The sequence below is a fragment of the Ornithodoros turicata genome, chromosome 3, assembly GCF_037126465.1.
Source record: "Ornithodoros turicata isolate Travis chromosome 3, ASM3712646v1, whole genome shotgun sequence".
Taxonomy (NCBI): Eukaryota; Metazoa; Arthropoda; class Arachnida; order Ixodida; family Argasidae; genus Ornithodoros; species Ornithodoros turicata.
This window is the reverse complement of record NC_088203.1, coordinates 23,702,144-23,725,080: the sequence shown is the minus strand read 5'-3', so window position 1 is coordinate 23,725,080 and position 22,937 is coordinate 23,702,144. Positions and strand designations below refer to the sequence as shown.

Here is a 22,937-nt window from a genome sequence, read left to right as displayed (position 1 = left end):
CATCATCAGTGTCCGCCAAGAAAGACAGAGTGAGGAATGCCCAGTTGCCTCAGTTAAGGTCAGTGTATACCTCGGGAAGTGGGCTACGGTTAACATTTCATAGGGTCTAATCTTTCTGAATGTGCGGGGACCCCACCTTTGTTCGCAAACACTGACGCAAACTAAGTTCATTCATGTAGTTGAAGCTGTTACCTGTTGTCCAACAATGATAAAAAAATTTTTGTCTCTGACCTTGTCGAGTTTGTGGTTCTCTCTAAATCACGTGCCACAAATGCAACAAGGTCCAAGACAAAATTGCCTGATTATTGTTGGACAACTAGCCACAGCTTCAGCTACATGAATGCACTTAGTCTGGGTCGCGAACAAAGGTGGGGTACCCGCAGATTCCTCGAGTTGTGGCACATTAGGAAAGATAAGGCTGTATGAAATGTTAACCGTGGCCCACTTCGCGAGGTATACGCTGACCTCAAATGCGACAACTGGTTGGGCATTCCTCACTCAGTCTTTCTTGGCATACATTAATGATGTCTCTCGCATGGGAAATGAAATGATGACCAAGGGCTTTGCACAGTATCAATCATTATGTTTCTTTGCTTATCTGGGGGGAGAAACAAAAATAAGAAAAAGCAAAAAGGAATGATGAACATAAAAGGATTATGCTAATAATGCCATCAGATATCCTACAACAGCGAGGAAGTCACTGCAGTACGTCTAGCAGTGGCAAAATACAAAAAGAGCTGTTTGTCTTTCTCAGATTAGCTGCAACTTTGAAACAGCCTCTGAAGGCACTTTAATGCCCGTACTGCAAACATATCTTGAAAAAAAAAAAAAAGGAAGAAGCACAGAATTTTGTTTTTTCTTCTGTTCCAATTCAGCCAAAATTAGTTGTTTTTTTGTTCGCTCGGGAACCCTGATAGTACTCGAATGGCATATATTAAGCTGGAATTATAAAAAAAATGAAAATGCAACTTTTTTAGCCACATTTTGCACACACTTAAGTACGTCCACCGTGTTATGTCTATGAGACATTGAAAACACGACATTCAGAAATGTCACATCAAGGATATCCATGGGACGTCTATGAGGCATAAAGAAAAAGTCATTCACGAACGTAAAATTCTGGATGTCCATGAGACGTCCATGTGACAGGTGTGATATCTGTGACATATCCGACCTTTCTGGGATATCTTTTGGATGTTGGTGGTTTGCTGGGGGCCGCCACATCACTCCCCCCCTGAGACGCGGAGTGGTGCTTGCGGTTGAGGTCTGCGTCGGTACCATGAAGGGAAGAATGACGATGACACATAGGTGAGGAACAGCTGAGGGTAGGGCTTGGGATCGTGGCAGCGTGCGCTGCTGAAAAACGAGCGTATACGTTCGTTGGCGATGTAGTGCGCTCTGCATCGGGCTGCGCCAGTGGACGTTTCGCGTGGTGTCCGCTGGTAGCAAGACAATGGGGAAGCGACTTCCGAAAGGCGTTGTCGAGCTGACGCATGTGCGGCGTCAGGGCGTAAGACCAGCTATATACCGAGACCGGTATAGCGGAGCGCGTTGCTCATTGAAGTGTCGCTAGTGCAGCCGGGGTGGGCATCAGGGGTCATCATGATGTAGCTGGAGGTCTGAAGAGTGCGAGACCACGGCGTACCACGACCTGTACGGGGCCGAAGGGTGCCGAGTGAACGTAACCTCCCACTGTCAGTCCCCGGTGGAAGGATGTGCTTTGTGGCCAACGAAGCGGGCCCTAGCGCTATCGTCTGCTTCCTGAGCAGGTGCGCGGACCTTGATGCGCGATGACGGTAGTCGTTGTGAAATTTGGGATGGTAAATAAAATTGTCTACCGGAGTGTGCTGTTCGATGTCAAGGTCCCCAAATGTACAGTCACCAAAAGTGGTTTTCCTCTACATGGGTTCTAACCGGCGATGATGAAATGTCTCAGCGCGGAGATGCTCGTGGCCTTACGCTAGGACGGTGCCGGTAGGACGGGCCAGGACGAGCCAGCGCGGTAGCGCGTTGCAGCAAGACGACACTGTCGTCGTCCACAGGCTAGCACACACTTGGCGTTGAAGAATAAGCACACATTAACGTGTCGTGGACCAGGGGGAATGATGAGGTGATGCTAGTGTAGCTAGCACCTATAAAATGTTTACGGCAACGCACGAGCAAGTCAGCGCGCAACCTTGTGATGGCACGCGACCACTATTCAGCATTAGCCGCCCATGCCCTATGGAGAATATCGTAATATCTGAGTCAAGCCAGGGCCGGCGACAGGGTGGGGGGGGGGGGGGGTCAAGTAGGGCGGCCGCCGTAAGCCCCGCGCTTGCATAGGCCCCGCGATTACGTTCGTGTGAAACACGCCCCGCGATGTGCCTTTGCCTCAGGCCCGCACACCCCTAGCACCGGCCCTGGTCATGCGTACTGAACTTGCTGTTAACATTGGACGACAAAAAATCGCCGGGCGCTGATGACATTCCTACATCGTTTTTCAAACGCTATGCCGAATGGTGTGCGAAATACCTATGTAAGCTCCATGAAAGGTCACTCTCTGATGGTATGCTTCCGGCAGACTGGAAGGTCGGTAAAGTTCACCCAGTATTCAAATCTGGTGACGAATATTCTGTGTCAAGCTATACAATATCTTTATTAAGCGTCACCAGTAAAGTTTTAGAGCACATCTTATTTTCCCATATTATGACATACCTTGAGAGGAATAACCTGTTGAATAGGGCCCAGCATGGATTCCGTCAAAGTCTGTCAACAGTTTCTCAACTAACTAAATTCTCATACGACCTTTCCAAGTGTATAGATGACCATAACCAGTTCGATATAATCTTCCTAGAATTATCTAAGGCTCGTGAGAGAGTATCCCATCCAAAATTATTGTTGAAAATTGCGTCTCTTCTTCAAAACCAGCAAATTCTCAAATAGTTGGAGTACTATTTGTCACACCGTGAACAATTTGTTTTGGTAGGTGACCAGTGTTCAGATTCAGTTAGGGTAACATCAGGTGTCATTCGAGGCTCTGTAATGGATCCACTGTTGTTCCTTATCTATATTAATGATGTTGCTGAACTTTGTGCAGATAATAAAGGTGAGACTTTTCGCTGAAAACGTGGTAATGTACAGCTGTGTTAACTCCTCCGCTTACCAGTTGGCACTTAACTCTTGTCTTCAAAAAATTCAAAGCCGGTGTGAACAATGGCAGATGAAAATCAGCATGGTTCCATGTCAGTTACCTGCAAGAGGTCTCCCCTTCTATATAGGTATCATCTAGGTAATGTCGAAATATCTCCTGTGACACATTTCAAATATCTTGGTATCATCTTTTCGAGTAACTTGAGTTGGAATGCCCATGTTGAATATGTTTGTGAAACAGCTATGCAGCATTTGTATTTTCTGAACCGATCTCTGAAGCATGCAACCCCTAAAGTCAAACTCACCGCATACAAAATGTTAGTTCTGCCCATCTTGGACTATGCTAGTGCAGTATGAATGTCCTACCCTGTAAGAAACACAGGAAAACTTGAAAGGGTCCAACGTAAAGCGGCGCGTTTTATTCTAAATGGCTATAGAAGTACAACGCCGGCTACGGGTGTACTGCAAGCACTTGGTTTTGAACTACTGACAGACAGATTCCGTAAGATAATGACAGATATTATGACAGATAGATTCCTCAGTCATAAATGGGCAGTCTGGTATATCCAAGCCTGATTGCGTACGCCGTGATGTTTATTTTCTCACTAGAGCGAAACACAACAAACTTATAAACAGTCCCTGTGCTTCACAGATTGCTTCACGAACTCTTTCTTCCCCCTATTGCACTGTCCAAGGGAATAACCTTTCTTATGATGCTGCTAATGCGACTTCCCTTGAAGAGTTTACTAAGTCGGTTGACGGTTTAAACCTCTAGGTCTCTAGGATGTCTCTGTACTATTGCTGATTGTTAGCATTTTGTGCCACTGTACCGTTTCTTATCTGTTTTCTTTTTCTTTTTTTCCCTACCCCTACAACAACCTTGTATGCTAGTAGTATAAATAAATTAATAAATAAATAAACTTTCCTTTAGAATCCTTCGGAATCTTGTGCTAGAAAACGCCCGTCATCAAATGTGAACGGTTCTGCATCCCCGAACAGTAGAACGTACACGAGGCATCTGTGGGTCCTTCAAATACGCAACACAGGAGCGACAGGCAAATGATCTGATTACTTTCACTAACCTTTGCAATCCGCTTCGCGCGACCAATGTGACCACTAGGGTTGTCGATCCCGAGACTTTTTTGCAGTCCCGGGATTTTTGGCTGTCAATCCCGGGATCCAGGGACGGGACTTCGGGATTGTGCCGAGTTCAGATGGTGCTTCCAAGGGTAGTCCTTCGCGGTTCAGAATTATCTGACCCGTATCCGACCGGTGCCCTTATATGTATATTTTTTTCCCAATAACTCACTCGCACCCGACCCTCTACCCTCAAGGCGTTGAACGTTGACAAGTAAACTGAGGGTACTCCCTAGACTATGGCAGATGATTAGATATGTCTATGTGCATAGTTGTCAATTCTACCTTTTCCTGAAGGCAACCACTCGAAAATTCGCAGTGTAACCGCATTGGTAAAATAGTGATGGCAAAATGCATACATTTTATTATTACTACTATTATTTGTGCTATGATAATGCCACTCCTTTTTTTATTCATCTGCATTTTACTGTTGCACGTGAAAAAAGGCGAGTCCTGCTATACTTGAAGTAACAGGAAATAATACTTTATAATTTCCTCAAACGGTGTGACATTCCACTTAAATGAAGAACAGAAAACAAAAAAACACGAGTGGAAAGAAGCGAAACACTAAACGGTTTACACCCTCGTCGCTCCGTCTTTATCACATTGTACAATAATTAAAACACGACCTGAGAAAGCACAGAGCGTCAAGGGTGGTGCACCCCAGTTCGAAGCAAACTTTTGTGCAAATACTGGCTGCCGAACTGAAGGTCCATTAAGCTTCCGCGCTAGAAGAAACGACAGTAAGTAAATATCTGTACGCACGAATAGGCAGCGATCCTCTGCCACCTCCAGTCATAAAGAGTGCCATTTCCTTACAAAGGAGTGAGTATGTGCCTGAATGGCAAAAAATGTAAAAGAACATGTCTGGTGGCAAAAACATGGGGGTTATTTTTCACTTTTCACTCCCTTTAAGTTGGCGTGCTCCAAACGCCACGCCGCTGCATTTGAAAGAACTCTCGGAGGCCGTGATTTCAAGCAAACGTTTCAACTATGGCGCTCGCGGGACAGCTTCTGGCGAATCACGGGCCAAGTGACACTCCTGTTTTCACGGACCTGCGTTAGTCGTTACGTTGCCCACCTTGCGTTGCACCACCAAACAGTTGCACCACACCACGGGCCAAGTGATGCATTTTACGCCCCTCACAGTGTAACGACAAGTTGAAGATCTCGGCCTTCAAACTTGAAGCCAGTCAAGGGAGTCCCATTGCGCTCCTGTGGCTACATTCACACAAAGGCGTGCTGGGAAACTAATGGAGCTGACAGACTTCGCCAGACAGAGGTCGCCAGTATTCAGGACTCCCCCTATCGAATACGTCTGTCCGCAGGTCATAAGGACCCGCGTCTCGTTATTCCATCCCGACACCCTTACCGCAGAGGGCACATCACAACCTCTTACCGTCATTTCGGTCCTCAGCAGAGACGACGCCTGATTGCTACTGCGTATTCGCACGGACAGGAACGCTCGAGTACAAATTGGGCCGCGCAAACGATCCCAGGTGCTTCACCCGCAAAAGACCTGAGACACTAACACACAGGGTTAGGCCATATGATGGTTACTCAGAGGAGCGCCGCGAATTGTTCAGGACGCTCCGTTCTGTGCGCATCGTGGAATCCTCCTTGGTGGATGCGTCCTATCCTATGGGCAGCCCCATAGAAATCGTAAGGAGAGGCTAGAAGCAAAGGTGGCGCTGGCTCTGCGTCAAAAGGAGGGATGCGCCGTATTGTGGCGGCCAGTGTTGCCATGTGCCAGTGCTCTCTGCGCGCTGTCCTTGGCGGCTTGGTTTCAATGGTGAATATTCTTTCCGTAATCAATTTACGAGGAAACAGATGTGCAGTAAGCATAAAATAAACATGAAGTAAGTAATACTGCGCCCTTCCCGTGCTGTAATCACCTGTTCTAGAAAGAAAATGCGGCCTTGAGTGCGAGGGCAAGCTAGCAGAGTTGCCAAAAGCCGGCCGCGGTACATCGGCTAAAGCTAATTACGCGGAGTGCCACTTTGACGCTCGCTGCATCACAAGAAACAATGCGGCTGAAACAACTGACCAGACATGCTTGACTAGAACGTTAGAACATGTGGAATTAGGGGAAACTCCGACGGAGTAATGAAACGATTGAAAGACTGGTTTCACCCTAGGGATGGTAATTCTGGCGGTCCCCCCTTTCTGGGACTGCCGCCACAACCGAAAAATATTCGCCTCTCCCGGAAGAGCCTCGTAAGCGCACAAACAAACATACCGCCTCAGGTGCATTCTGTCGTCGCTAAAGACATGCGGCCCTGACACCATAGAAATCATAAGGATGATTTCTCCTTATGATTTCTATGCCCGACATTCTTTGTTCAACTTTTGGGTGCGACGACTTGTTTTCTTTTCTTTTTACACAATTAATACACATTGAAAAGACAACATATGAAAAGAAGAGTGTCAGTAGTAATTGGCCTTGCCGAGGCTCAAACATGGCGATTCAGAGACATAGACCCCTGACCCCTGTGTCGTGGGCCCCTGAGTCCTTCGCGTATTTTTCCCTGCGCGGCGCCAGTGCGGAGGCTTGTCCGCGCGCTTATAACATGCAGAGACATGCAAAGAAGGGTCATACACAAAAAGTACGAGTGAAAATATATTTATTAATGCCAATTGTAATGCCAATCAGGTTGCGATATATTTATTAAAGCCAATTGTGCTGGGAATTGTGCCAATTGTGATGCCAATCAGGTGAAGGAGAAAAACCCAGCCGAAAAACCTTCACGACCTGTAACAGAAGAAACACAATACACATAATAAAGAATACATACATTTATTGCTCTCTAAATATTTCCATTAGTGTATTAACAATTACATTTTTTAAAAACTCTTTTGTTTCCGCCCCTGAAAGAAAACATAAAATTAACGTCGTCACATTTGCTTACCACACGATAACTCACGTTGGACACAGCACTGACCTGAAAAGTAGATTTTGTTATTATGCGAAACCACACTTATATTTCAATAATACATACAATGCTGCGGTGGCAGACCCCAGTAATCTGTAAGTGAATCTAAATTAATATCAATTTATACATTTCATTAATACATGCACTGTGGCGACGGACCCCAGTAATCTGTAAGTGAACATCATTTATTATTGTAATTATGCTATAACTTTTACTTACATTCAGGCGCTGGTCTTAGTACTGGCGTGTATGCTGAAAAGATATTATCAATTAATAACACACACACACACACACACACACACACACACAACAACAACAACAACAACAATATACGCGACACAATAATACATACATATCGGCGGCGGCGACTCTGGAGCTGAAACAAGAAGTCAAATTTAAACATCTTTTTCATATTCTTTATAATTCCTTACCATTTGGAAAAAATGTTGGACTAGAGCTAAATACTGAAAAAAAGACAACAGCCATGAGAAAAAAGAACTACACTGTAAATCAAAAAACTTACTACTCTGATCCGATACCGGTGTGTATGCTGAAAAGATATTATCAATTAATAATACACACACACACACAACAACAACAACAATATACGCGACACAATAATACATACATATCGGCGGCGGCGACTCTGGAGCTGAAACAAGAAATCAAATTTAACCACCTTTTTCATATTCTTTATAATTCATTACCATTTTCAAAGTATATAGGACTCGATCTGAGTTCTGAAAAAAGACAATATCCATGAGAAAAAAAGAACTATGTTGCGGATCAAAAAACTTACCGTTTTCGTTTGACATTTTTTGGAATATGTGTCAGTCAAGTGAGGAAGAAACTTCTAAACGCGCGCATCCTCATTATCATACAACCTCCTCTCCACTCTTTCCCATTTATTACCGTTCGAGTGAGCCCACCTCCTCATTCTCCCATTCGTTCCCCAGACCAGGAGCTCTCTCCCAAAATAATTATGTGGAAGCTCTTTCGTCGCTGTTTCGGAAAGAAATGTGAAGAGGAGGAAGTTGAGTCTACCGAAGACAGGAAATGGCGTCTGAAACAAGAAATTCATGAAGCAAAAGCTGAAGCTATCAGACGCGTTTTGTCTCACGAACGTCTCCTCAGGATCAAACGAGAGTCTGCGAAAAGTCAATTTCATCAAATCGACAGTGGATGGTAATAAATCTAGTTACCAATACACCTTATTATCAGTTTCACTTCTACCTCTGTGACACAATGTCCGACGTAAGACCGTTTTCTTTCATCCATCCTGCACGAATTATTATATGTGGACCTTCCATGTCAGGAAAAACTTACTTAGTTCGTAACATCCTTAGAAATCTATCAGTATTCAGCGTAGTCCCAGAACAAATATTTTATGTTAGTAAATATGATGCTAGCTGGCAAAATGAATTCACTAAAATTACATTTAGTAAAGAATTACCAACGACATGGGATGAGAACATACCAACACTGATTATAGTTGACGATCTCATGACTGAAAAGAATGTTATGCAAGATATGGTTCACCTCTATACAAGAGCGTCCCATCACAAGAATGCATCAATTATTTTTCTTTGCCAATACTTATTCCATAACGATGTAGACTACCGCACTCTATCGCACAACAGCACATATATAATATTATTCAATAATTTAAGATCTCGTACGCAACTCGAACTTCTAGGACGACAAATCTTCGGGAAATCACGGTTGCCATACTTTCTGAATGCATTCGAACAAGCAACAGAGAAACCATTTGGTTATCTAGTGATTGACCTACACCCACTTACCCAGTCTGATAAAAGATTGCGAACAGGTATAACCAAGCTCGAGCCACAATTTGTTTTCATACCAAAATGAAAAGTCTACGTCACCATTTAACTTTCCTTAAAGTGCTTGCAACCTGCACTCCAAAAGAGCGGGAAAACATATTGAAGGAGGCTCCTCCGCACAGCATTGAAGCTCTTTCCAAAGTTTGCAAGAATATATTGAATGGTAATGTTAAACTTTCACCGAAACTATACAAAGATTTAAAGAAATATAAAGCTACAATTCGATACATCGCATATAAAACATTGCACAAATCACCAAAGAAGCTACAAAAGTTTTTATATCGACAACGAGGAGGTTTGGTCCCATTACTCCCACTATTACTGACAGGCTTGACTAGTATATTAGGTGGTGTAGCAGGGCGGGCTATAGCTAAGGTAGCTGGTGTTTGAAAATGGCAACAAAAGTCGAGGTATTAAATCCAGTGGACACTATTTTGGAATCTAATGAAAGTGAAGATGTAAAGGTAAAGCGTATGCTAACAGCTATGTACTACACTATAAAAAATCTATTGAAACCGACAATAGAATCAGATCCGCCAATAATAAAACCATTACAAATGGAGGAAAGTATTAGCAGAAAGTTCGATTATGACGCTCTACCAGATAATATAAATATTAAAAAAGTTAGGCGCATAGTGTCAGCGATACCGAGGAGTTTGTCATGGAATGAAAAAGGAGAAATCATTCATAACAACAAAACCATTCAGGGCTCTAGTATAATGGAATTGGTCTTGTACCTATCCGGTCATAAACGAGTGAGGCCCGCTTGGTTTCTAAAGGTGTCAAAACTTCTACCATCACACAAGATCAGACAGAAAAGAAAATCAAAGAAGAAAATATTGTGGGAGACCTACAAGTCGCCACAAAGAACAAAGTTGATTTCATCTTCGGATGAAGAATATTTCTCAGAAGAATGAGCTACAGATCACCTGACGGCGGGCTCGGAGGGGTCAAACGATATCAAAAGGCACGGAAAATCACAAGGAAAGAAGCACTACAAGAATTACAACGCGATGACGTCTATACTCTCCACAAAGATGCAAGACGAAGATTTAAGAGAAGGAAAGTCATCTCACTCCACCTGAATGATCTACATCAAGCAGACCTCATTTCATTCATCCAATACAAGAAATACAATAAAGGATTCTCATACATACTGCTTGTGATAGACTGTTTGTCGAGGCAAGTCATGGCCACACCTCTCAAGACCAAGCGAGGTGAAGATGTGAAGAAAGGATTTATGAAGATATATCGACAGAGAGGGAAAACCCCTCGGCTAATCCATGTAGATCAGGGGTCTGAGTTCTTCAACAAACATGTGCAGGCTTGGTGTAGGCGTCACGGCATCTCAATATATGCTACTAGGACTGGACTTAAATCTTGTCTAGCTGAACGCGCCATTCGAACTATTAAAGGCCGCCTATTCCGCTATTTCCGCAGTAAAGGACATCACAAGTACCTTAAAATTCTTCCAAAGATTATAGAAGATTATAACAATTCTTACCATAGAACTATTAAAATGGCACCGAATGAAGTGAATGAAAGCAACGAAGTTGAACTCTTCAATAGACTAAACAGTAAAAAAGATGATGACATCACAATACCATTTGAAATTGGCCAGCAAGTTCGTGTTCTATTGAATCGATCAATATTTGACAAGGGGTACACAGGACACTGGTCTCACATTATCTATACAATTTCGAGGTATAAGAAAACAGATCCACCTGTCTTTTACATTGCAGGCCCAGATGGTGTAGAAGAAGAGGGCACATATTATGCAAACGAATTGCAGCGCGTTATTAAAGAGCCTGATGACCCATATCCAATTGAAAAAATTATATCCAGTAAGAAAATTGATGGAGTCACTCATTATAAAGTGAAGTGGGCTGGTTATGACGATTCATTTAATTCGTGGGTTCCAGTGCACGATGTTGCCAGGCTCTGAGTTTTATATGTACCTCCTGTCCAATGATTGTACCGAATTATATCCAACAAATACACTGGACAACTTTACAATTGCTTTGAATGCACCCCTACAACTGAGTGGAAAGTATGAAGTTGGATTACAAGAACTATCGATCTGTAATCTATTCTACAATATACCGCGGAGTGATGATGGCGTCATGCAGGTTGATTACAAAGAATTTGCAGAGGTTCGCAAGACTATTATCGTTAAAAAAACTATCGAAATGGCCCTTCTAGAGCTTTTCAAAGACTTGAACAGTTCTATCAATTATATTGAAGGGAGATATGTATCCCGTTTACCACATTCTGTTCGGTCAATTAAATTTATAGATGACAACTTGCAAGAGACTATTGGAGTGTCAACCATTCAAGGCAATACTGTGGTAGGTTCTAAGGTGCCTCGTCAGGACACATTCCTTCGAGAGGAATACGCTTCGCAGCTATGCATACTAGAAGAAATTTCTATTCTTACTTCAAATGGCTTGATCGCATTCATTCCAGGTTGTTCTATCAAGACAACATTAAATCGCTTTTTTAAAACACACAAAATTGAAGCAAATGTAACATTCCAGGAGAATAGTTATAGATTGACACAGCCATTACACAGTCTCTTTGCTATTCCAGAACAGCTCAAGAATCTCCTCAGATTAAATAATTTTAATACAAAAGATGATACAGCCTACTACTATGGAGATCCATTTGAACGCACTTATGACCTGATTATAGAGAAAGAAGTACTTGTTACAAAAAGAATAACTATTCCACCAGATCATTATGAAACTCCGAAATTACTGCTACATACAATCAACAATCAATTAGAAGGCAAAGCTCTACTCACATATAGTAACGAGAGAAAGCTCTGCACTATCAACCCAATTCACGGTGTTACTATTCATCTATCAGAATACCTCTCTAATATGCTAGGTTTTGCACCACTTACAACTTTTGCGAACAGTACAATTGGAAACACACACCTCAGACTTACACCATTATTCCATCATTTTATAGTTTATTGCGATATTATCGAATCATCGCACTTGGGTGCAAAGAAGTTTCCCATATTAAAATTAGTTCCATACTCTGCAAAGGAAGACAGTATCATTCATTATGCTTTCCAAAACATACAATATTTTAAGCTATTGCATAATGAAATAAATTTCATTTCAATTAAGTTGTGTGACGACTCTGGTCGACCTCTCCACTTCAAAGGACCGGGCAAAACAGCTCTAGCTCTACATTTTAGACATGTATCTTAAAGAAATCCCGGAAATCCACTACGGTCACGGACTGGACAATATTATGCCGTACTCAGGTCCGATGTTCCAGAGGGGCAGTGGATTCTTTAAATCATTGCGCAAGTTTGCATTACCACTCCTGCGACGAGCACATCCATACGTTACTAAGACTGCAATGAATGCAGCAAAAAACCTGGCACGAAAACTATCAGATGGTCAACATCTGAAAGAAGCCATTAGAAACAGTGCATCCGAGCTTAAGTCGCAAGTGTTAAAAGATTTTGCTGGCGGCGGTGGCAGACGTAGGAAAAGAAGAAGAAAAGACGTCTTTGACAAGCAACCCAATTGGAGTGAGGAATAAATATTTTCGTCAACGCTGGCGTCCGTTTGTCTGACTGGATAGTAAAAATGTGGGAAATAAGGCAAGATTGCGGTGTGGATAAGTGCGACTGTCCACTTAAAAAAGCCATTAGAACCGGCGCATCGACATGGGAGGTCGCGACGATAACGGATTGCGGTGGGGGTAAGTAAAAAAAAAAAAAAGCCGTTAGAACCGGCGCATCGATACGGAGTTGTCCAATTTGAAAGAAAACCGTTAGAAGTGGTGCGTATCGGCGGTCTCGACACGGGATCGCATTTCGTACTCGTTACCATAGGTCGTGGGAAGATGCGATAAAAAGCTGCTTAGGAAGAGTCGCGAAACGACGCCGGAGGTCTCGACACGGGATCGGATTTTGTACTCGTTACCATACGTCATGGGAAGATGCTTAGAAAGAGCTGCGAAACGATTCATTTCTTCTTAGAAGCGACACACTGTCTTCCAACTTGAAAGAAGTGGAGGGGTGGGAAAAAGGGGCTACAGGTAAACAATCCTAAAAAATAAAACATGGGAGAGGGTGACAATTGTATTCAGTCGCAAACATGTCACTGGTCAACGTAGTCCACGCCCAGTCCGAATTGGTTTTGAAGGGGGAGTGTGAGCTTTTTCAAATCCCACCCACTCAAATTTCTATAGAATCATGCGAGAATCAATTATTCTACCCTGTATCAACAATTACAGGCGGCGAATCTACGATTGAATGGAATATAAGCAACTTATCCGATCTCTATCTCGATGTTTCTAGTATGTACATTAAACTAACTATGCAGATATTGAGAAGCGATGGGAGTGATCCGTATACAAGAACGGCGGATGGTGTGGTCAACGATGTTGTATTCCCCGTGAATAACTTGGGAGCTGCAATGTTTAAGTATCCCAGATAACACGAAACTTCCCGGGGACGTCCGAATAATATCCCTAACGTCCCCAGCGTCCTTCGCCCCACATTGGTATTTTCCAGGAGGGACCAGGGACATCCACCCGCGGGATCAACCCCGCGGGCCCGCATTTCATCCGTCGTCGGAGAACCACGGGACGTGGGAACCGAAACCAGTATGCGCGAGCCGCCACTGTGACGCCACCGGGTGATACCAAAAATGTGCAACGACTCTTGAAAACCCCAGTGGAAAGGATATATGATTTCGAGTTTTAGATCGATGTTGGTTTTTCATTTAGCTCTTTAACGGGGCAAAAAAGTGGGACATTACACACAAACCTATGTTTCGTCTGGTACGAAAGTATCGCTGACTGACACTGTGGATCGGAAAAGGCGGGAAACGGCTGTTTTCTCTGTTTCCTCGTCGTCCATATTGCTGTTCGTGGATTTTGTGCAGTTCGTGGCCTATTTGTGCCGTTCTGTCAGAAAGGATGTCTGGTGAAGGTATGTTTTATCGCTTGTAAGAATTAAGGTAGCAAATGTTCACGGTATGAGATGTGAGTGCCGCTCACATTTTCTTCGTCGTCTGTGTCAGTCAGTTTTGTGGTGTATGCGTTTCGCGCAGTGTCAACTGCATGCCCGTTCGCGGTCGCGCTGTCATAGCTGGCTTCTTTAATTTGAAAAACAGACAGTATGCTAAGCAATCGGACCAAACGTACATTGCAAAGGCGTGTGCGGAATGCGGTGGAAGAAAGCCTGGCAATATGTGTTCCGACTAACAGAAATTTGGGAGGGCCTTCGCCGGTGTCGCAGAATGACAGTTCCGTGCCTGACGTGGCAGACCCGGTAACAGCGCAGTTTGAAGGGCTTGATACAGCACGGATCTTTCTTACGGATAGAGTGCCATTCCAACATTGTCACGTTGAACCAGAAATCCCACAACAAGAAACTGTAAGATGCGAAACGTCAGGGCCGGAAGTAAGTCAGGTTGTGGAAGAGCCATCGGGAAGCGACGATCACCTTATGGAGCAATGTCTGCCCACTGATGAATTTTCCGAGAGTGCACCAGATGAGGATTTTTGTCACCAGCTCAGAGAATGGGCCGTGAGCTCTGGAATCGCGCACGCCAATTTGACAACGTTGCTGAAGTTGCTAAAATCGCGTCAGTACTTGTCTTACCTGCCTGCCTGCGCGAGGACACTGCTGCAAACTCCGCGTACTGCGACCGCCGTGCAACAAATGGGAGACGGTAAATATTGCCACTTTGGACTTGCTGCAGGACTACGGTATGAGCTGCAAGGACTTAAGCACGTTCCCGACGAGATCCATTTCAACATCAGCGTTGATGGATTACCGCTCACGAAAAGCACAAAGGACCAATTTTGGCCCATATTGTGCCTGGTAACGAACTGCGGCCAGGGTACCCCTTTCCCTGTCGGAGTTTACTTCGGGCAGTCCAAGAATGTGTGTCACAATACGTTTCTTGAACCTTTCGTCACCGAACTTAACGAACTCTTGACAACTGGTGTTCCACTTAATAGCAAGACCGTCGCATTGAAGCTCTCAGCAATAGTGTGCGATGCCCCGGCCAAGGCATACATCCTCGGCATAAAAAACCACAATGCATATTTTAGTTGCACAAAGTGCATGACAGAGGGTGTATACCAGCAGGGCCGCATGTGCTTCCCTGAGCTAGATGCAGAGATTATGACAGATGAGCATTTTAGGAGTGGCACCAACGAGCATCACCACGTCAGCGACACCATTCTCAAGGACCTCCCAATTGATATGGTCGACCAGGTGCCTCTCGATTATATGCATCTGGTCTGCCTTGGAGTTGTGCGCAAACTTCTGGCGTTGTGGATGAAGGGCAGTACAGTGTACCGTCTGGGAAGCAGTGCAAAAGACCAGATATCCCTTGCCTTGCTCAAAGTACAGCCCTATGTATGTTCTGACTTCTCCAGAAAGCCACGCACACTGACCGAGCTGGACAGGTGGAAGGCTACGGAACTCCGAATGTTGTTGCTCTACACAGGCCCAGTTGTCTTGCGTCCAAGAGTCCCAAGCAGATACTTGGACAATTTCATGGAGCTTCATGTTGCAATTACGATTCTGTGTAGCCACAGGTTGTCTCAAAATCAGGGGTGCATAGATTATGCAGAGAAGTTGCAGGTCCACTTCGTCAAGACGTTCATCGCTCTTTATGGTGAGCATATGGTGTCACACAATGTTCATAATCTAATCCATCTAACGAATGACGTCCGCAAGCATGGACCATTAGACAACTGGAGCGCCTTTCCATTCGAGAATCACATGCAGTCTTTGAAATCCATTCTGAGGAAACCGGACAGACCATTGGAACAGCTCTACAACCGAACCATGGAAAGGCGAAAACTCCCGAAACAGCATCAAAGTACTGAAAAGGAAGTACAGTGCTCTGTAAGCCACTCATCTGGCCCTCTGGTTTCGGACTGCAATGGGTCCCAGTTCAGAAAAGTCATCGTACCTGGGAAGCTGATTCTGCGCACATATAAGAGAGACAATACATGCCTCTTGCACGATGGAGCTGTCATTCGTATTGAAAACTTCGTGCGTGATTTCCAGAATGAAGTTCATATTATTGGGCGTCAGTTTTTAAATTTCGACGACCTGTACACTCACCCATGCCGGTCATCGGTCCTTTGCATATACACCTCTCATACGCTTTCTGCTTTGAATTCATGGCAGTTATCTAGTGTTGCTCAGAAATGTGTCAGACTGCCTTACAAGAACCAGTATGCTATCTTCCCTCTTGTGGACTCTGATGGCCACCAATGGTGTGCGCATCTGCTATGGTGTCATATTGATATATTGACTCATTTAATTGAATAGGCCCACGTAACTTCATTATTGCGAAGTTCCCGGAAGAGGGAGACAGCGTAGCCATTGCACATAGATCTTGGATAAAGGACGGAAAATGTGCGTGGCCCACCGAAAGAGACCCAACACGCCTTAAAAAAATCACAATGAAAGGCCTAGAACCCCAACCAGACTGGGGGATCTACATCTGCATTGAAGTCACTGCATATAGTACGGTGGTATTCTTGTGATGTGGTGCTGCAAGAGAAATTCCTTTAACGATAATTTTCTATTTGTGCTAGAAACGTACGACGAGGCACGGCGCAACCTGAAACGAGCCGAAGAAACGTCTGACCTTTGTAGCGAACCCGAGCTGGGCAGAGGAAGGAGGAGGAAGAAGCCCAGGATGATAAGCGATGAAGAGGTACAGCCCGAAGAGAGCAGCAGCTCAGACAGTGAAGTTGATAATCAAACAAGGTCACCTCTGCCAGCACCACCAACACCACCTCTATCTGCATATTTCAGTATGCTGCTCTGAGTACTTTTGGTTGCAAATACTTCGAACATGTTTTGGGAATTATAATGCCCTGTAGGTCTCAGAACATCATTTCTTTTTCATATTAAACATATCATGGTGCAGTTAACACTGTGTAATAGCTTCAAGCTAGACTCTGAAGTGGAATTTGTTTTCTGACCATTAAATTTGTCGCTTCTCGACGCACAGTGCTGTTGCAGGCTGCATATGCTGTACATCAGTTGCAGTTCAGTGTCCAGCCACTAACGTGTCACAACTGTTACAGGTTCTGGTGACCAAACAGGACCCAGCAGTGAAAATGCTCATACACTTGGCAGCACGTCGAACAGTAGCACTATGGTTCCATCCCGCAATTCTGGAAATTTTATGAATGGTATGTGGCGTTCGAGTAAAATATGTCCTCACCTGCAAGAGAAGCGTAGTTCATATCTGTTTATCCGCATCTTCATGCTCTTTTAGATTTAGTGGTTGAATTTGCTGTTGTCGCCTATGCTGTCCCCATTTGTTCAGTTTGAGGTCCATTTTTGTTTTTCTGGGTAGGGAATAATTTCAGGACACACATTCGTTCCAGATGACGAGTCACCTAAGCATTTTCTGTAATTGCAGGTGCGTATTCACTAGGAGAACCCTGTCCTGTCCCACTGCCTACAGATAATGCGAATGCTTCGTATCACAGGACCTTCTACCAACAGTCTCAAGGTAGTGAATTTCCAGGAATTACACCAGTGTTCACTGATGTGTAACGGACTGCATCTAAGTAGTAACATGAGAAATGTACCAATCTTTAGGCGCCGCTCCCTCTGTACAAGGGAGCATGGATCACGAGATTGGGTGTTACTGTTCATAAAACGAGCATAGAGATGTTAGGAGTGTCTCGCCTCCCGTGCTCCACTCATAATGTGAAGATGGATCAGAGTGTGGTGGCATACATTATACAGAGTGTTCAAAATTAAGCTTTCACGAGCGCTACACAAACATAGCAATGAGAGGAAACCGAATGATAACTTTACGCTACTTGTGTAAGAAACAGGTGCTGCTAATTATGTACCACCTGTTTCTTACTCGAGGAACAGAAAAATAGCACCAGTTTTTTTTATTCACCTATTTATAAAGTGCTATTGCAAGCTTAATTTTGAACACCCTGTATACTGCACATCAATGTAACATCTTTCAAATATGTTTCAGGGTGCCTGTCACGTGGGAATGACCCACCCCCGCAGCAATTTGCAGAACAGCAAAGGTGGCGCCCACCCCTCACAGGGTCCTTCCAGGATCGCTGTACGTACTCATCGCCTATCTGGAGTTGAGTGCTAATACTTTACTTTAAAAACATTACAAGGCTCTAGCACTCAAGGTGCACAACGAGCAGGTCTCGCAAGGGAACCACTGTCGCAAGCCTACAGAAGCCAAGGGGTAGATGACACTTATTATGGTACATCTGGCTTTCACTTTCATCAACTTTTAGAATGAGCCTTTTGAGTGAGCCTAACTGAGCCTGTCTGCTGCTTCAAAATACCACAGAGAGATCATCAAAAGGGAGAGATCCATCACTGCACCAGCCGGAACCACGATCAGCGCACCGATCCTCTTCCTGCGCTTTCCGGACATATGGTACGTACTGCACGTTAGGTGTCTAGTTTCATACAGATGACTAACTTTGAGTGACATACAACCAGGCATTGTCAGCCAAGAGCAAACAGATTCTGCACGACAAGGACAGCAGCCAGTGTGCAAAGGCAGCCATGGAGCTACAGCCCTCCCTTCACATCGATGTGATCCACCACAACAAGCGTTGTCCGAACCACAGCTGTTGCGCTCGTCATCTTCCGGTGCCTTCCAGAATGAGGGTTTGTGGTAGATTTCATGTGCAAGCCTACATGTTAATGCTTCGCTTTCGTCTCTACATATCAAGGGTTTGGCATCCAAGACGTACAGCGCACGGAACCTTCACGACAAGGGCAACTGCAGCAGGGCAGAGATACCCACGGGGTTTTATCTCTTCCTTCGCATGGACCACCACAGCGTGAACTGCTTATGCAAGACTCATTGGGCCCATTCCCTTTTAGTACCTCCCAAAATGAGGGTATGTAGTGATAGATCGCTTATCTAAAGCTGCCTATAGGCACGTCATTTTACTTCGCAATCAATAAGGCTTTGGCAGCCAAGTGGCACAGGAAACAGATGCTTCACGACAATGGCAGCCACCACATATCAGACGATGCAATGCTACAGGGGAGCTGCAATATGGTACCCAACCTTTCACAATCAGCAGCTCTTAAGCATGGTTCCCACTGGTCCTTGAAACCCGTGAATACCCTAGAGTTTGCAAACATCATTCTTGAAACCTCAGTAATTTTGGAATTTTTTCATTGTCCTTGAAAACCTTTCAGCTTGTGCAATTTTTAGAAATGATGTACTTTAAGCCCAGTTGAGATCCATTCTTGTGTAATCAGCATTCTGAGAATTGCTGGAAATCTGTAATTTTGAAATTATGAAAGCTGTACTAATGAAACCAAACTGGCACCAGGAGAAGCACTCACAATATCAGCTTGATACGTGCTGATATACCGTTATGATTGCTGTCTGCTGCATTACGCTGGCACTCGTCAACACTGTGTGATGCACAAGTGTCACTTGGGGACCCAACCAGAATGCCTAGCAGGTACACTTTTGGAGCTTTTGCTTCTGTAACTTTAGGGTGCTTACTATTGCTATCACGCACATCACAGGTCCTTGAAAAGTCCTTGAACTGCCTTGCCAAACTTCAGTGGGAACCATGGTTAAAGTTGCCCCTTGAATGCAAAATCCTAATCCTATGTCCTGTTTCAAAACATTTCAGCTCATCCGCCTCATGGCTGCGAACCACAACAACAACTATTCGAGTTACAGCCATTGCGCCCACCTCCAACTGGCGCCAATGTGGATCAGCGTATGTTTTGTATTGCATGCATACGTAGTGTTGCATGTTGACTGTTATTTGTAATCACACGGCTTTAGCAGCCTAGATGCACAACAAACATAATCTGAAATGCAAAAAAGGCTGCCAGACCAGGTATATGGTCATAGAAGTCAGGTTTCTCCTAATGGTGTGTGGCATTCACCAACAAGTGGTGCAGAATCATTTCGCCACCATGCTCTATGTCCTATTGTCTCTTGTCCTTGCCAATCAGGACGATACGAAGAACTGCTGAAATTAATGCATACAGTGAAACTGCTCCTGAGCGATCACAGCCGACAGCTGCTGCTAATCCTCCAGCAACTCAGCAGCAGAAGTAACCCAGAACAAGCCCTAACGCCCAGTTACATTACTGAGCCCTTCGGAACGATGGAGGATTTTATGGCTTTTGAAGAAGAACTGAAGAAAAGTACTGAGAGGCGAAACCAACTCGTAAGTCCTATCCTATACATATATTTGGGGATTTTCAAGATAAATGGTTGCCCTATACTCATGCGGATTGGTTACAGCTGTGCCTTTCGTCCCCCGTCCATTTTGTTCTTTATGCATTTTGATACGCTGTGGCATAGTAGCACCGGTTTGATTAAGGTTGCTTCTTTTACCGTGCAGAAACTGTACATGAAGTTTGTACATGAAGAAGTGGGTGGCTGCGACGTTGGTGAACGCACAACAAGAATCTTGTCCAGGCTGCTGTCTCGTGCCGTCGGCAAGGAATTCAGCCTCCACGGAAAAAAGAACAAACGAAAGTTCAGTGATCTTCAGACGTGGAAGCTAATGTGCAGTATGTATCTCCCACATAGTATCACGTATACTACATTCTTTCTGGATGTACATTTTCCATTAGTTTTCATTGTGCGTTAAAGTAGGCAGCGAGCTGTAGCCGAAAACCGGAGGAAAAAATAATATTAAGTTTTACCTGATTTGAATTCAGCAAAGTATGAAGCGATTACTTATCCTGCGAACTGTTCACAAAAGGAGCCTCATCATCGTGAATTTGCCACACTGCGCCTTGGTTCCACTTGTGTAGCTATGTGCAACGATCACAACTGGTGCTCTTTAAGTCTAAAGCACATTCCGAATGTAGTACTGCTGCACAAGTAGTACAACTGCACAGATACAAAATGGTTCCTGTTTTTATTTCAATTTTGGAAAAGCGAGCGATCTCATATTTTCTTAACTGTTATTCTCTTTTACTTTCCCCTACTGAGTGCACCCCAAACCGGGCCGATATACTTGATCTAGGTCAAGGTTTTAGCTTTGCTTCAGCAGAGCTGCAAGGAACCAAACCGCTCAGAATCGAATTGCGAATCCAGACAATACCGGTTCAGGAACCCTGGTTTTTATGTAGCAAACACAGACAGGCTAGCTGTAGCTGCTGGTGCTGGATATTTTTGTCAGTTTTGTCAATAACTATTGTGTTGTCCTCGGTGGAACTTTCACTGCTGTGCATTTCAAACTCTCCTGAATAAGATATTGGTTGAGCTTCGGAACCGCTCCGGCTGCAGGAAACCGCTTCTTTAAGGTAAACAACCCTAAAAGCTGGAATTGTCCATGTGCTTCTGGACACTGCCGTAGATTTCGATGTCCTGTTACTGCTACCACCTGCCTGTTACCTGTTACTATTGTTGTCTGTGAGCAAGCACAACAAGCCATACCACTGAAGAAATGCAGTGTGGTGAATTGGTGACGAGGAAGGGCTTTACATGAACTGTTTAGTGCACTAGTGATGGCGTCACTTTTTATTTTTTCAGTTTCGGTTCATTCAGAGGCACAGCAAGACACTTCTGTGTTGTGTTGAGCAAAATTTTCTTTCTCCGGTTTTCTGTTGCAGCTCAGTCCCAGTTCTGATCCCTGAATTGAAAACAGTTTTAGTAGTCGGAGCCATTGGCTTTTGGAAAACTGAAAATTACTTCAGGTATTCAGAGTTGAGGCATGTAACATTCTATTCTTGTCATGAGGCAGCATCCTCGCCCAACCCGTGTTGCTCATATAAGCTGCAAAATACATATTATTCAAACCAAATTTCAGGCATATTGGCACCTCTGGATGAAGGGCAGGCCCATGATCAGAACACCATGAAAACAGTTGAGAGGGTGACGCTGTCATGGCTACGCCATGCTCCAGAATTTCACAAGAGACAGCTGGCCAAAGAGAGTTCATCTAGTCAGTCATCATAATGCTGCTGCCTGTGCCTTGCTTCACCACTGCTGTTCACTACTGGCTTCTGGCACTCCAAGTTGACTACAAATTAATTTGACTGTGATAAGGAACACACTGTGATATTGAAGCATGGGAAGTGAACTTGACAGTGGTGAAGTTTTCTTTTTTTAACTGTGCGTGTTCCTCGTTTGTTGTGCATTACCTTTCCTTTGTGTCTCTGCTTCATTGCGTATTTCAGAGGGCAAGTACCCTGGGAAATGTGTAAACCGTTTCGATGGCTACAGCTGTCAAGTCTATACCACTAGAATTGGAGGTTACTGAGCTTAGCCGATTGCAGTATGTTATGTGCACGTGCCACTAGCCCCTCGAAAATCCACATGCTAACTAGTTGGAAGGTGATTGCAATTCTTTCGGTAGCCATCCATGACGCATCAATTGCTGTGTGCTGTCTACGCATCACTTAATTCCTTCACTAATTGCCAAACAATTTGAACTTGCGATGTATGTACCGCATGACTTGCAGTGAGCTCCCTGACGATCTGCACCTTTAGTCACCTTTAAGGTAATTACTGATTTGTTGGAATCAATGGTGTGTCCACTAGTGAAATGTTCGGGTGCAGCAGTTGCTCCTGTCATTAGCAAATGACATTAGCTGAAGGTGGTCAATAACAGGATGCAGTCCAGAAGCGTGCAGTCCGTAGATTAGAAGTAAGAAAAATCCCTACTCAGTTAACACATGTAAGTCATTCGCAGAGCGCCCCACTTTCGACTGACACCACTAGGATGCCTCCGAAAATGAATTTCGTAGTTAATTCATCCCTTTCACTTTCCAATTAGCCAGCTAGTTGTGCACAAGGCAACAGAGTTCTTGTTTCTGGAGTATATTTGTGATTTCCCATTATATTTACACTAATGGTTACATGTTCCTTGAGCAGGGCTCTCATTG

General features: G+C 44.2%; 1 long non-coding RNA gene across 2 annotated transcripts in view; it reads right to left on the bottom strand.

Moving 5' to 3' along the window:
* Window positions 1-5,805, bottom strand: part of LOC135390055 (uncharacterized) — a 30,531-nt gene extending 24,726 nt beyond the window's left edge. For both annotated transcript variants that reach the window (XR_010421685.1, XR_010421686.1), the window contains exon 1: window positions 5,669-5,805. This is a non-coding gene — a long non-coding RNA (uncharacterized LOC135390055). The remainder of the gene's footprint in view (window positions 1-5,668) is intronic.
* Between the last annotated feature and the right edge of the window lie 17,132 nt (window positions 5,806-22,937).